The sequence below is a fragment of the Orcinus orca genome, chromosome 16 (assembly GCF_937001465.1).
Source record: "Orcinus orca chromosome 16, mOrcOrc1.1, whole genome shotgun sequence".
Taxonomy (NCBI): domain Eukaryota; kingdom Metazoa; phylum Chordata; class Mammalia; order Artiodactyla; family Delphinidae; genus Orcinus; species Orcinus orca.
The window spans coordinates 4,035,435-4,049,144 of record NC_064574.1 but is presented as its reverse complement, the minus strand read 5'-3'; the positions used below and the strand labels follow the sequence as shown (position 1 = coordinate 4,049,144).

The 13,710-nt window shown below is 46.4% G+C and overlaps 1 protein-coding gene across 1 annotated transcript in view; it reads right to left on the bottom strand.

The window, feature by feature from the left end:
* CDH26 (cadherin 26) overlaps positions 1 to 12,768 on the bottom strand; it is a 40,510-nt gene extending 27,742 nt beyond the window's left edge. Inside the window, 3 exon segments of the mRNA XM_049699161.1 lie at positions 2,004 to 7,202; positions 7,554 to 7,958; positions 12,434 to 12,768. The gene's annotated coding sequence lies outside the window, so the exon portion shown is untranslated.
* Positions 12,769 to 13,710: the final 942 nt, after the last annotated feature.

Sequence of the window (13,710 nt, the reverse complement as noted above, 5' to 3'; positions counted from 1 at the left end):
AGGGACTCCAACATACATTTTTAAATTTTTGTGCAAGCAAATTGGCTTTCTCAAAAGCAGCATTTTCACAGGCTCCTCCATAATTTATGACTGTGCTGCAACGCTCTGCTCCTTAATCACCCTGACTTCTGGCTCTAAATCTGTGCCAACTGTAATCCTTCCACTTAAAAACAGGAACCACATGTTTGTTTTATGTTTATTATTCTATATTCCATTTATTATCCTAAAAGCTACATCTGAGACCTTTAGTTCTGTAAGATGCCTGAGAGGCCTATGTGCTATTTATTCTTTGGCAAGATGCTGAGAATTTCCGGGGGACTCAGAATCACAATGTTAAAAGGAAATGTCATGGATATTTTCTGCACTTGTAAAGGGCTTTCAGCCTTTTGTTATAGCCTTGAGACTTACATCCGTGGATAAACACACCCCAGGGCATTGACATGATGGCTACTTGAAATTACATGTACAAGATGTTTACTCTTAGACACTAATGAGCATACAGAAACATCTTAAATGCCAAACACACAATACAAAATCACAACTGTGCGTAGGTTATAAGTAGGTAAAGATGACTGTGTTGAGATAAAGATCCACAAATAATCGTTACAAGGAAGATAAAAAGGTGATTTTCTTGAGTGTATTTGTATCTTATGAAATTGAGCATATTGTGATATAAATAGATAAGATTCCTATACAGAAAGAAGACTTTTCCCCTCTCCAGCTCTGGCTTCGATTTTTCAGCAATTCTTGACCGGTGCTACTGCTTTCTCGTAGATTTCTTATGGGGTTAACAGGAAATTAGCTCCCATCCCCCCCCACCCACCCCCCCCACCCCGCCCCCGGGCCCCTGCCACCTTCAGAACACAAGTTTTTTAAGGTTTTAGTCAGTTTTAGTGACTCCTTTGCTATCCTCAAGGATAAGGCAGTGCTACTAGAACTGTCTTTCTGCCAATACATTAGGGTTACTTAATTTTTAATAACATCCTCTCCTTATGCACAGCCGAAAAGCCATAATAAGCATTCTCACAGAAGCAGATGGTTAAGCTAGAACACTCAGTTTGTGTACTGTGCCTGTGACACTCTGCTTATCCCACTGCCATGGCTGGTAATCCTCATCAGCCTGTTTCAAATCTTCCTAACTAGTACGGTAACCCCTGTGGGTTAGTTTCCTATGGCTGCTGCAACAAACTGGGTACCTATGACAGGACTGAATTCTCTTATAGTTCCGGGGGCCAGAACCAAAACCAAGGTGTCTGTAGGGTTGGTTCATTCTGGGGCTCTGAGGGAGAATCTGCTCCAGGCCTCTCTCCTTACTTCTGGTGGTGGTGGTGTCAGCAGTCCTTGGTGTTTCTTGGCTTGTAGACACATTGCTCCAATCTCTGTCGCCAGCTTCCCATGGCCTTCTCGTCTGTGTCTTTTTCTCTGTGTCCAAATCTCCCTCCCCATACAAGGATGCTGGTTACTGGACTAAGACCCACCCCAATCTGGTATAACCTCATCTTAATTTGATCACACCTGCAAAGACTCTATAACCAAATAAGGTCACATTCACTGGTACCGGGGTTAGGAGTTGAGCATATCTTTTTGGAAGACACAATTCAACACTCGGGAAGTCTGACACTACATTTTGCTGTTCTCATTCACTCATCCAACATAATTGAGAATCTACTATGTGCAGAGGCCAATTCTTGACTCTGGGGTAATAAGAGCAAATAAGGCAGGGTCTCTCCCTTCTTAGAACTTCCATTTTAATGGGGAAATTGACCATCATTAGAGAATCAAACAGGAAAGTAGGAAACATGGGCCTGGGGATGCCAGATCTCCTAATTTTTCAGGAGAAACTAGAATTTTGAGATTTTAGGTCAAATTTCCTTTTTTTTTAAGAAAAAAATTAGAAATAAATTTGGTTTTTGAAAACTGTTAACCAAACAAAATGCTTTTGCCGGCCGGAATTTTATCCTTCTGACCGTGCCCATTCCCTCATTTTATTCCCTCAGAATCACCTGGAGAGAGTTAACGTGATCTCCTTGCTCAGGCTGCACCGCAGACCACTGAAATCAGAACCTGGGGAGGGGGAGGGTCCCAGCATCAGGATGTTTTAAAGCTCCTCGAGTGATTCCAGTGTGTGGCCAGCACTAGATTAGAGAAAGTGGGTTCACACTGAGGCACTGGGGGAAGTGGTTCAAGGCAGGAGGGGTGCAAGGAGAGCTTTCTGCAAGAGCAGCTTCTGAGTTTTCAAGGGGAGGTCTTGGAACTGCAGGAAAGCAGCCATGGGATGGTAGATGGTTCCTGAGCACCTGGTATGTGAGAGCTGATTGAGCTGTGCTGCAGTCAAAACACACCCTTGATTTTTGAAGACTTAGTATAAAAGAAGGGAAAAGATTTCATTAGTCACTTTTTTACTGGTCACATGCTGAAATGATATATTTGAGATGTACTGGGTATATTGGGATAAACAAAGCATATTTAAAATTTAATTTCATTATTTCCTTTTACTTCTTAAAATGTGGCTATTAGAAAACATTTGAATTGTAGTAAAATACACAGCTATTAGAAAATTTTATATTACAGGACTCACATTATATTTCTTAAAGTCTAAAAGCCACAGAGCTAGTATAGAACTATTGACATGGCTTTTCTCCATGGTCCCTGGACAGCAGCATTAGTGTGACCTGGGAAATTGTTAGTGATGCAGATTCCTAGGCCCCATCCCCAGACCCACTGAATCAGGGCCAGCAGTCAGTACTTTAACAAGTCCTCCTGGAAAGTCCGATGCACGCTGAAGATGGGGAATGGGGTCAGGCAGGCTTCCCAACTCTTCCCAGGGGGCAGGGCAGTGTCCCAGGAAGATGAGCTGCTAGAGCAGAGGTTCTAGCATCAGCCCCAGTGGGGTAAGCTTTGATTTCTTTAGGAAAATGAAAGTTTAAAAGGAACAGGACGTAAGTTGTGACAAAGCGAGAGAGAGGCATGGACATATATACACTACCAAACGTAAGGTAGATAGCTAGTGGGAAGCAGCTGCATAGCACAGGGAGATCAGCTCGGTGCTTTGTGACCGCCTGGAGGGGTGGGATAGGGAGGGTGGGAGGGAGGGAGACGCAAGAGGGAAGAGATATGGGAATATATGTATATGTATAACTGATTCACTTTGTTGTAAAGCAGAAACTAACACACCATTGTAAAGCAATTATACTCCAATAAAGATGTAAAAAAAAAAAAAGGAACAGGACGGAATCTTCAGAAGCCAAGTAAAGTTGTTGGAACTGCTGAAAGTGACTGAAAAGCTAAGAAACCCAACTGACTTGAGGGAGGAAGGGGTTTGGGCAGCACAGTAACAGCTGTTGGAAAACAATACCATTTCAACTTTGTAACCGAATGTGGGAAGACTCCCCAGTAGGCTGTTCTCCCATCCGGGGGCACAGCCGCGACTGAATGAGATGTCTGATTTCATTCCCTGAAAGCACAATGTCTGTGGCCACCCAGAAGCTGACTATGTGCGGGATGGGAACGTGGCCCCCACTCCAGGGAACCCTTCTCCTCCACGACAAGGGCAGGACAGTTTACTGTGTTTAATCCCAAAATATATTGTCTTGAGTTTTCTCTTCCTGCATTGGCAATCTGGTTATTTCAAGGTTATAGCATGCGTCAAGACAAGGACCCATTATTTACCCAGCCACATCCCTCTGGGTCCAAAGCATAACACACACTTGAGTTTTATCTCTACTTTGGGGCCAGACTTTAGAGTCATGTTTGAATAGCAGAAGAGAGAGGAAACAAATTACCCCTACTGGTTTCTGAAGAGGTTCTACCAAACCCACAAGTTGCTGGACACCAAAGTGAAAGTCGTTTTAACATTTAGCACATTTTGATTATCTGCCAAGAAGAACAACCTAGAAGATGACAGACTTGTGACCAAGATCAAGGGGATTAGCAGCTTCTTCGGTAGCCTCCCCCCATAAAAGGCTGGCTCGAGGTCTTCCAAACTTCTCCCAGCGTGGAAGTGGAGAGCCACAGCGATCTGCTCTGAGAGTGGAACAGGACCAGGAGATGGTCCTCCTTAAAAACTGCGCATAATCTATGCTGGCTGCATTAGGAAGTGGAAGGAAAATTCACTGCCTGAGAAAACTCTTTGTTGGGTTTATTTGTCACGAGAAGCAAAATACAGGGTGTTGCCTGGAATGGGGACATCTTGGCCACGTTATTCCGAAGAATAAGATAAATGTGAGTCCCCCATGTTCCAATTAGAAATGTTTTTCACTCTCTCGGATGGCAATGTTCCCTATTGTAGCTTACACTTCCTGGTCCTCTGAGCACTGGCTCCTAAATGCAATTCTTTGGGGAGGCCCCAGAGACAGAAGATTTGAGGTGGGGCATGGGACACCAGGGAAGTGGGGCTGGTGGACCTGGGAAAACAGGACCCCATGTGTGTGAGGTGGGGGAGACAGCAGTTAGGAGCTCCTGTGATAGGATGAGGCTGGCTTACTGTGCCGGTATCCTCTGACACCCGGTTTTCAGCTGTTTCCCGTTTTGCGGTATCGTATGCCTTTGTCATGTTCCTCCTATGCCAAACCATTTTGCAATTTTATGTCCAGTAACTCTGCCTGAGCCTTGGTGGGGTGGTGTACTGGGTAAAGAAAAAGAGACCGTGTTCAAGTTTGGGGCAAAATGCAGCAGTGCATGGGCCCCAACTATGACAAAGACATTAAGGGTACTGGACAGAAGCAAGAGGAAAGGTTAGGTGACTGTCAGAAAGTATAAGCCCTCCTTCCCAATTTCTTAGAATCCTCAGAAGTATTCTGGAGAGGACTGAATTCACCAGAGAAATGCGTGATGTTGAGCCTTGGGTTATTGAAACTGGATGGTGAAGGACAGGGTGGTTCTAGGGGCTGGAGGATTGCTGTCCAGGTATTCAGGAAACATGTGTGCTGCAGTTAAGAAATATTTCCGCCCTAGAAAGCCAAAGCCATAACAAAGAACCCCCTCCCCACCTTCCCATATTTATTCCCAAAGAGGTAAAGTTTTTGCTAGCCAAAAAATTTGACTTCCTGGATTAAGTAAATTTCTGGAGGGTTCCCCACAGTTAAGGCCTTCCCAGATTTGACTCTTAAGGATATTTTTACCAATGTTTGTTTCCAACATTCCAGATTGCCTGCCTTTCCCCGAGGGCTGGGACTGTCCCTTACTCACCTGTGTGTCTCCAGCACCTAGCACAGTGCCTGGCATATGGTAGGGCTCAGTGAGTGAATCCTTAGTAACGAAAGTCCTTTGAAGATTCCAAGGGCTGCATTCGAGCGCAGGACGCCGCCTGACTGGCCAGCAGCCCGGGGGGCCCATGAACAGGACTATTCCTGAGTAGTGTGGTGGAGCGTTGGGGCCTCATGAAACCATCCACAACTGTCCAATCCTACCACCTGATATGTCTGCAGAACTGAAGCGCCGAGGTGTGACACTGCTTTAATGTTCTCATCAAGAAAATGGGGGTAAAAATGCCTTACCCGGCGGGCTTATGAAGAGGATTAAACTGGACAGAGTAACTGTCCTGGAAATTTTAGTTTCCCCCTCTTCCCTTCCTGTCTTGTCTAACACTTTCCTTCTGGGAACTTCCCTCCTCTTCTCTGCCGGTTTCTGGTGGGACTGTTAACCTGGTTGGCCCCAACCTGGCCAATCAGAGTGTCCCATTGTTCCAGGACCCAGTGATTGGCCCAGGGGTGAGCATGTGACCCAAGCAAGCCAATGGGAATCTTTTGAAAGGGTTGATAGAGATGCTGGGTTTCTCTCCTTCCCTGGGTCCCTGGGCTGCAGGGTGATGGAGCCATGGAGTGGGTTGTGGCCAGCATTGCCCCATGGTGCCTACTGGACATGTGGCAGATTTGAGAGATGGAGAGACTGGGTGCTGACACATTGTTTCGACTCCTGCATCCAGCTTTGCCTGAAGCCTATGCATCTTTTGATTTCTCCATTCCATGAGTTCAATATCCTCGCACTTTCTATTAATCCAATTTTGTCACTTCTAATCCAGAGGGTCCTGATAATACTTTATCTCTGTCCTTCTTTCCTCTTTTCTTCCTTCCTCTCTCCCCCTTTCTACTCCGTTTCTCCACCCTCCTCCCATGCTTTCCTTTCTCTCAGTACCTAGCCAGGACCTCGGCTTTGTTCTTATCTTCCTGTCCATTCGTCACTTCAATGGTGTCCTCATATAACTGAGACAGTGACTCCTGCACATTTAAAAATAATAATGAAAAGATCCTTTCATGACTCACAGGCACACAGCTCTCTTAGGAGCACGATGGGCAGTGATGTTGACATTTTGGATCAGGGAATGGTTATCCTTCAGCCGCAGTCCAAGCCATACTTCGCATTGCTGGCTTCGACCTCACTCATTTTTGTCTTCATGTAAATAAAACCATTTTGTTTTCACGTATCACGAGAACCAGGCTTTGTTGATCCCCTGTCCAGGTGTGTTCTGAATGCGTCTCTAGCTCCCGCTAGTGGCTGACATGGCTAAGGGCTGAACTGGCTGGGGCTGAGCCTGTCAGGTGAGAAGTCCCACCCTGGAGATGGGGTTGAGGATGATTGAGGCCGACTGTCCCATCTCTGGGTCTGGCACCCCAGGACTCCACTGAACAATCACAGGCAAAGGATGTCATCTGCCTCCTGGGGTCTCTTGAGCAGTGGGTGGTCTTGTCTGCCAGTGGGGAGTTTGTGGCTATTGACAGCGTTGAAATATTGTTCTTAGAGGAGCGGGGATGAATTAGTCCGTTAATTTGCTCGTGGTCTAAAACCCAAGGAGCACCTGTTTGAGCCATAAGGGGCTTTTTTTTGTGGCTGGAGGGAAGCCCAAGTTGATGGTTTGATTACAACCATCAGCAGGGGTTGTCTGGAAGCTTCATGGAGAGGAGGCAATGAATCACCACCAGGCACAGTGGCTCAGGTCCCCTGTGTAGTTATCCCCATTGCCCTCAGAGCCAATCTCTTTTTCCAGAGGGCGGTGGCTGGAAGTGGGTTAGCACAAGCCGGCTCCTTTGCTCTCCCTGGGCCAGCTAACCAGGGCTAATGATCATAATGACAACAGCTCTGCTTTACAGCACACTTACTGTGTTCCTGCTGCGCTACATCCATTATCTCCGGCCTCCCCAACTTCTGTCGTTCAAATACCACCTTCAAGATCTTTGCTGTTTGTGGAACGCTGGTCCTGTTATTTTCTTCATTAAAAAATACAATAGTTATTTTTTTCCCCTTAAAATAAATGTACTTAAAAAGTAAACCTTCCAAATGGAAAAACATCTTCTAAATGGAAAACTAATAACACCTGCCATGAATGGGAGGAAACCATAAAAATACGATGTGAAAAATATAATTAGAGACTTCTGGTTTCTGGCCCAGCATGTAAGAAGCTGAAAGACGCCACTCCATCCTAAGAACAGGTAAAAAGCTGAACAAACTGAAAAAGCACCGGCTCTTCCTCTATCTGTCAGAGAAGTGAGGTCACAGGGCAAACTGCTGCCCCCCAAACTGGAGATACTGACAGGCAAATCCAAAGAAACACAACTTACTTGAGCAGAAACTTCCGCAGAGGCCAGCACTGGGGTCGGGAAATCTGAACTCTGGTGATTTGCTGAAGCTCAGTGTGAACAAGCCTGGGAGAGAGAAGCTCCAGGAGTACCTGTGTCAGGGCCCCGACACTTGTGTGAATTTTACCTGGAGGAGCTTGGCCATGTTTCCACAGTGAGCATGGGCGGGGTGAGGGGTGGGGATCGTGGACTCACTCTGGCTTCCAGCAGGGGAGGGAAAAAGGAACCATTTTGAAATACACCAGAGCATTCAGTTCTTAATCAGGCCTGCCCTCGGGGAGAAACGAGTTCACCAGAGTCTAACCACCTGGGGATTTACCAGCCCCTAACTGACCTGGAGGAAGGGAAATGCCCAACTCCCAGCTCACAACAGCCATTCTGTCCCACCTAAGGGGAAGAAAAAAAATCAGAAACACTTGTGAAATTCACAGCCCAGAGGCACAGGCTCATTAAAAGACTGACACCTGAATATAGGCTAAAGGACCCTTCCCCTCCTCCAACTCCTCACCATTTTACCAAAGGCCTACTTAGAGCATGTCCTTTTAGCCACCTGGTACATCATAGTCACTTATAAATAAAAGTTACAAGGCATGCCAGAAGACGAAAAACACAATTTGAAAAGACAGAGAAAGTATCAGAACCAGATTCAGATATGGCAGGGATACTGGAGTTATCAAACCAGGAACTGAAAACAACTATGATTAAGATGCTAAGAGATCTGATGGATAATGTAAACCGCATGTAAGAACAAATGGGCAATGTAAGTGGAGAGAAATTCTAAGAAAGTACCAAAATGAAACGCTAGAGATCAAAAACACTAAGAGAAATGAAGAATGCCTTTGACAGGCTTGCTAGTAGATTGGATATGGCTGAGAAAAGAATCTCTGAGCTTGAAGATCTCTCAACAGAAACCAGCCAAAGTTAAAAGCAAAGAGAACAAAAGATTAAAAAAAAAAAAACCAGAACAGTATATCCAAGAACTGTGGGGCTACTACCAAAGGTGTAACACACGCGTAACGGGAATTCCAGAAGAAGAAAGAGAGAGAGAAACAGAAGAAATATTTAAAACAACAATGACTGAGAGTTTCCCAAATTAGTTTTAGGTAACAGACTACAGATCCGGGAAACTCAGAGAACATTGAACACAGTGAAATGCCCCTAAAACTACATCTAGGCTTATCATTTTCAAACTACAGAAAAATCAAAAATAAAGAAAAAATCCTGAAAGAAGCCAAAGGAAAAAACCACAATACCTATAGAGGAGCAAAGATAAGAATTACATCCAACTTCTCCTGAAAAACTGTGCAAGCACGAGAGTGAAGTGAAAGGTTTAAAGTGTTGAGAGGAAAACACCCGCCAATCTACAATTCAGTTCCCTGTGAAATTATCTTTCAAAAGTGAAGAGGAAGTAAAGACTTTCTCAGAAATTGAGGGAATCTGTTGCCAGTATACCTGCCTTGCAAGAAACGTTAAAAGAAATTCTTTAAAGAGAAGGACAATAATGTAGGTCAGAAACTCAGATCTACATAAAGAAAGAAGAGCATCAAAGAAGGCAGAGGTGAAGGTAAAATAAAAACTTTTGATTATTAATTGATCTAGAAAATAAGTTTATTTAAAAACACAATAGCAACAATGTATTCAAGCATGTGTATCTCTCTACATAACCTTTTGTGTGCTTATGTATAAGTGAAATGAATGACAGCAATGATACAAGGGACAGGAAGGGAGACTAACACTAGCCCCCAAGTCTGAAGAAGTGGGTGCCAGCTCAGTGCCATGTGGGCTGTCTGCCACCCCACACAGGTAGCAAGAAGCCCCCGGAGAGACGGCCAGAGTTGGTCACATCATTTTCGAGCAAGAAGGGATCTTAGGGAGCCTTTTAGCTCAGCTTCCTGAGCCCTTGGTGAGGGGCGGTTCTGGCACTCCCTTCCTGGTGTGACACCGATAGACCTGCACACCCTCCAGGACCCCAAGCCCCCTGCAGCCTCCAAGCTGCTGTTCATCTCAGCTATTCTCTTCACAGAGGGGCCAACCCCGATTCAAAACAACACCATACAATTGCAGCCTTATTCCCATTATCTAAGAAATGAATATCTTGGTATATCTTTTCCAATAATAGGTTTCATTAAATTAAACCCACGGCACTTACAGTCCCTGGAAATAGCAGGCTGATTCAATTTGGCAGATCTGTGCTGAATTTCTTTAGAAATCATCACATTGGTTTCTGAGGCTTCTGGTGATCAAGGGCATAGGCTGCCAGGGTTTAAATCCAGGCTCTGCCACCTGTGGCTGTGTGACCATGAGCAAGTCACATCACCTCTCTGGTCTTAGTGTTCCCATCTCTATAATATGGCAACAGCAGTTCCTACCTCCCAGGATTGTTGTGAGGATTAAATAAATTCACATAACGCTCCACAAGGTTAGCTGTAAACATGTACACACAGACTTATAGTGCAGCTCTTGTAGGAAAAGGGATGTGGCCAGGAAACTCATTGCCACCCAACAGGATGCAGGGAAAGTGGTTATTTCTTTAAAGTTGAGAGCAGGAGGAAGCTGCCCTAGACCCTCTCCCCTCTCCTTGCTTTGTTTTGTCTGTCAAGCAGAGGCCTCCTTTCCACTCTATTTCTTAACTGAGTAAACTTCATGATTCTAAACGCAAACACACCCAGAGCAGCACAAACAAGCACTGTTCTCTGCACACACAGCTTCCAGGAGAGCAAGATGAGCGACGGGTTGGCTGCTGAGAGACAGAGATGGAGCCCGAGCAGCTGCTGCTTTTTGCCAAAAGGCCCTGCAGGTTCGACCCATTTGCTCCTTCTTTGTCAGATTGTTCATTCACTCATTCATTCATTGACTCATTCATCCATTTATTCATTCATTTATTCAAATATTTGGTTTCCTGTTTCATGGGCTGGGATTTTGGCCCCTCATTCTCACTAATATGTTAACTCCTTGATATCTTCAAACGGGTATTTTAAAATTTTTGTCCAGATTTTATTATTTTTTAAATTTTCTATTTCTTTCATTTCTTCTCATATTTTATTTATTTTATTTTATTTTTGGCTGCATTGGGTCTTTGTTGCTGTGCACAGGCTTTCTCTAGTTGCGGCGAGTGGGGGCTACTCTTTGTTGCGGTGCGCAGGCTTCTCATTGTGGTGGCTTCTCTTGTTGTGGAGCACGGGCTCTAGGTGCGTGGGCTTCAGGAGTTGTGCCACGTGGGCTCAGTAGTTGCCATGCGAGGGCTCTAGAGCACAGGCTCAGTAGTTGTAGCTCTCAGGCTCTAGAGTGCAGGCTCAGTAGTTGTGGCGCATGGGGCTTAGCTGCTCTGCAGCATGTGGGATCTTCCCGGACCAGGGCTCAAACCCATTTCCCCTGCATTGGCAGGTGGATTCTTAACCACTGTGCCACCAGGGAAGTGCCAGATTTTGTTATTTTTTAAATGAGAGGATTGGTTCAGAGACCCTAGCCTGCCATTGTTGGAAGGAGAACTTTCCCCAAACTAGGTACATGAAAACTTGGAAGCACCTTAAACCAAACAATGGGGGTCCATTATGGTATATCCAGGTAAACGGAATAATACACTGCCACTAAAAGTGTTAAAATATATTATTATTATGCTAAAATACTAAAAATAAAATTTTGAAGAAAAATCAGAGTATAAGTTTTCTATATTATCCCCATGTTTTGCAAAAATAAAATGTCTGTCTGAGCATAGATGGCTAGGAAGAAAGAGATCAAACTATTTATAGTGGTTACTGCTCAACAGCTGGGTTTCTTCTCTATATGCTTCTATAAATCCTAAATTTTATGCCTAGAGAATATACTACTTCTATAGTCAGAAAAATTAGGAAGAAATATTTACCTTTGCTTCAGACATGCAGAATTGCTGGGTTATATCGTCAGTACGTGCCCCTGTGTCCCACCTGTACGAATGTCCACAGGGAGGCCAGTGTTGCTTGGTGAGGGTCCTTGGTCGTTTCAAACCAAGAAGCTTTGTAAACCTGATTTTCTCTGAGTCTGGGGGGAGGTGAGGAGGGCGCTGGCTGTGTCTCCTGGATGTTTTGCTTGCTGTTAAATGTCTTATCCTATCTCTGTCTCATCAGTACCTCTTGGTGAGCATTTATTGACAAGTCATTACATGCTAACCACCACACTAAATGGACTCAGTTATGAAATGTTTGTGCTGGTGGGAGCTGAGATACTGTAACTAGATGAAGCCTTTGGCATGAGACACACAAGCCCCAGCTGGGCTGCTCTAGGTGTGTGTGTGTGTGTGTGTGTGTGTGTGTGTGTGTGTGTGTGTGTGTGTGTGTGTGTGTGTGTGTGTGTGTGTGTGTGTGTGTGTGTGTGTGTGTGTGTGTGTGTGTGTTTTCAGGGGGAATTCCACCTGTCCCTGAGGTCCCCCATCCTCTCCCCAGCAGGTGGCTTCTGGGGCAGGCTTGTGGGGCCCAATGTCCTGTAGAACATCCTGTGAACACAGATGCTCTGGGCTTCTCCCTGTGGAGGTGGGGCTCTCACCCCCCCACCCCACCCCCACTTACCAGGTGAGGCCACCATGTTCTCTTCACAGCACACTGTTCAAAACCCTCCATGCTGCCCCGCCCGTGGCCCTGCCCACCAGGCCCCTCCATGTGGCCCTTGACGCCCCATGCTTGTCAGTCATTCTGTCCTTCAGATGTACCCTGGCCCTTCCTGGCACAGGGCATCCTATGTCACAACTTCTCCCTCTGCTGGGTCACCCCTTTCCACTTATCTGCTCCCTTCACCTGCCCACCCCTCCACTCTCCTCTGAGATGCCCCACTCGGTGAAGTCACCACGTTCACTCTTCGCAGCATCACGCAAAAGGGGCACCGTGACTCACCCGTGTGGGGAGAGCCCCCCGGCATCCTCAGGGCCTCGTCTCAAGCTCCTGGCCTCTCCGTGTCGTGTCCCGTTTTACTAACGGGGGCGGCCCACGGGGGTCTCAGGAGAAGAGTCACTCTAGGAAGGAGCTCAGAAGGCTGGCTGGTGGGTGTGAAATGCAGGCACGTAGCCGTCACCTGGAGCTGGTTACTGTCACAGCATCAGGGCAGGGCTCGCCCGCCGTCTACATCCAGGCCTCCTCACCACTCCTAAAAGCTCTGATTTCTGGTTCAAGGCTTCCTCGCCCTGAAAAGGAAATGCAGCCCTGCAGCCTCTGCAGCCTGGCCCCTTGAACTCGCCCTCCTACTCGCGCTCTCTGCAGACATTGCCTCAGATGCCGACTCACTTCCCTCCTCTCGACTCCGACCCCAACAGAGAGGCTGGTCACTGGCTTTCTCCATCCATTTCTGGGGTGTTGCCCCAGCAGGAAGGAGTGGTTTCCTGTTCACATCCTGTGCTTTGGGCCTTGTGAAATCCTGGTGGACAGCGACGCCCAGCAGGGCTGAGTGTGCCTGACGGCTGCCGTGGTCCAGCTCACCCGTCCTGAGAATGAAACACTGAGAAAGGGTGTCGCCCCAGCGGGTCAGGCCAAGCCAGTAGTTATCACAGCCCGGGGCCTGGGGACCACGGGTCCGCTGTGCAGCCATTTGGCTGACGGTAAACTTTTACTACACGGTGCAAAAGCCATTTAGCACCTTTGAAGAAATTGGAAATGTGTGTTTCATGTGTGGTGGTGCTGAAAATTGAGAATAATGACAGAATTATTAACAACAGGCTTCCCGGGCTTGGACTCTTAATTGCCTGTGGTCTGTAATGCTGACAAGCGCTGCAGAATCCAAACGTGAAATATTTAGTCTTGGGAGCCTGAGAGAATGGCTCCTAATTCTTTTGTTTACTGGTTGTGAGAACTGCTTTTGGGGTAGAGAGATGTTGCAAAAGCAAGAAAGAGCATAGAGCTCAGAGTCAAGGGCCCGGGGTTCCCACCCTGATTCTGCTCTCAGTGGGGCCTGAGGCTCCCATGGCTCTCAGGAAGCAAGGTAAACTGATGAGGGCAAAGGCACTCTGTGCAACAATGCATCTTGCAGGGTTCTGCCATGGCTCTGTAGGCAGCTGGGCTGGGGAGAGGCTAAGCTAAGGTTGAGCAGCGGGCTTTCCTGCGGGACTTCTCAGAGCCTTTAACAGCATTGTAATGACAAGTGATATTTATTAAGCACTTACTCTGAGCCATCACAGTGC